A 2008-nucleotide genomic window follows, 5' to 3' on the forward strand; every position below is an offset into this window, starting at 1 on the left:
ATATATATATATATGACAAAGGTGTGAGATGTTCTTCATTCAACCAACGAGTTCGGCTGATGCTAGACCAGATGCAGATTCGTTACATTTGGATTTGGGAGTTAAATTATGTTGGTAAGCTCACTACTCAGATTTCCTCGTGATTTCCACGTGCCCGAAATGCCCTTCGCGTGGTCCGCTTGAACTGGTGTGGCTCAAGTGTTCACGTGCGCTGCTCTTTGACTGCAAGCGACGTTCGTGTCTGACTCGAGCACTGTGTCTGTTTCAGTGCTATCCGACTACACCGGCCGGGGGAAGCACGGCCCGAGGTTTCGCCGCCGGCCCGCCTCACCAGCTGCATGTGACAAGCCTGCCGTTTGCTCTGCACCCCATCATCTTCGTGCGCCTGCTGCTGCACCGGCTCATGACGTCGTTCTTCCACTTGCAGAAGTGGCAGAGCGCCATGCTGCGCTCCAGCTGCTCGACGTTGCCGTCGCCGGAGCCTGCCAAGCCTCGGCCGCACCAGGACTCGCTCAGCTCGGGCGACGGCGTCGAGACGGTTCGCCAGCGGCGCAAGTGCTCCACTGACGGCGACGGGCCTGCGCACGCTCAGTCGTGAGGAGCGCATCGACGCCTACAAGAGCTGGAGCCGCAACTCGCGCAGCAGGCCTCCTCCGAGACGGGATCGTCGCAGAGCGGGCCGCGCGCGCTGCCCGCCGGCGTCGTGTCCAGCGCGCCGGCGCGCGACAGCGAAAAGGCGCGCGACTCGGTCGCCTTCAACTTCATATTACCAACATGTGGCGCAAGAAGAACCACTGCAAGTCAAACCCAGATTTCCATCAAGCGAACGCCACCAGCTCGATCGAGGATATCCGCGCGTTCCAGAAGGAGCTGCAGAAACCTGCCGGACTGGCCGCAGGCCGGGCTGACGGTGATCGACCCGGGGGCGGCTGCTGCTGCCGCGGCCGCGCTCGCGCTCCGTGCCAAGGTGACGTTCGACTTCTCGCCCAACTTCCTGGCACCGTGCACGTTCCGGTGCCGACCCGTGGCGGCAGCCCGGACCAGTGGTCGGGCGTCGAGTCGCCGCTGGCGCGCTCCCAGTCGTACGTGGGCTACCACCTGCTGCCCGACTCGCCGCTGGTCAGTCCGTGCCAGACGAACAGTCCGCAGACGTCGCCGCTGCCGCTGTCGCCGCGCCTGCTGTCGCCCGTACAGCCTGAGCTGCGCCGTCCGGCCGAGGAGGCCGGCCGCCGCACGCCCTCCTGGAGCAGGCCATGCTCGCGCTACGACTCGCCGGCCAGCGCCGTGCGCGAGATTCCGCGCCAACACCGGGCCGTACTCAGCACGGTCGAGGTAGGCCGCGCTGCGGGGGGGGGGGAGCATAAAGCTGCGAGGAGGGCATGGGCGTCGGGCACGGCTGCGGAGTCGTGCTGAGCTAAGAGAGTTAGGGCACTGCAATTCTGTAGGAGAGACACGAATACGCTCATATCTGCGTCGTGGGAGGAACCAATTTGTCGGTGCGGTGATGAGTCGGAAGTGATGAGCAAACTTTTGGGTTGTGAAAGCCTTGGGTGGGCGTAGTAAGATGTTGTCAGGATTGCCTGAGTGAGCACTTCCAGCAACGATCTCTGGATGCAGTCGTGCGTCTGGAGAGTGCGTTTCACTTTGGCCCATTGCTGGGCTGCGGCTAATTTGCAACAGCCCGGGATGGTGTTCCATTTGCAGCTCAGCAACATGTCATCAGGGACACGTGGATTGGGGTGGGATGGTGGGGGGGGGGATAGGAGCTGTGCGTCAAGCCATCGTGAGCAATAGGATTGGCTTACGAGCGCTAACCGCAAAGAAAGGTACACATGCCCATCGGACTTCAAACTTCGGAGATGTTTCGTTCACCTGCACATGAGAGCTTACGCATTGCGAGCTTGGTCGGGGTTCACTACTCTTGGTGTGTGCCTAATTTGGTAAAAGACTAATGGCTAAGTACCTTTGAGATCTCAATGACTGGACTAAGGCAGCCAGTCACAGAGCC

The sequence above is a fragment of the Pollicipes pollicipes genome, unplaced genomic scaffold (assembly GCF_011947565.3).
Source record: "Pollicipes pollicipes isolate AB1234 unplaced genomic scaffold, Ppol_2.1 Scaffold_7261;HRSCAF=8764_pilon_pilon_pilon, whole genome shotgun sequence".
Classification (NCBI taxonomy): Eukaryota; Metazoa; Arthropoda; class Thecostraca; order Pollicipedomorpha; family Pollicipedidae; genus Pollicipes; species Pollicipes pollicipes.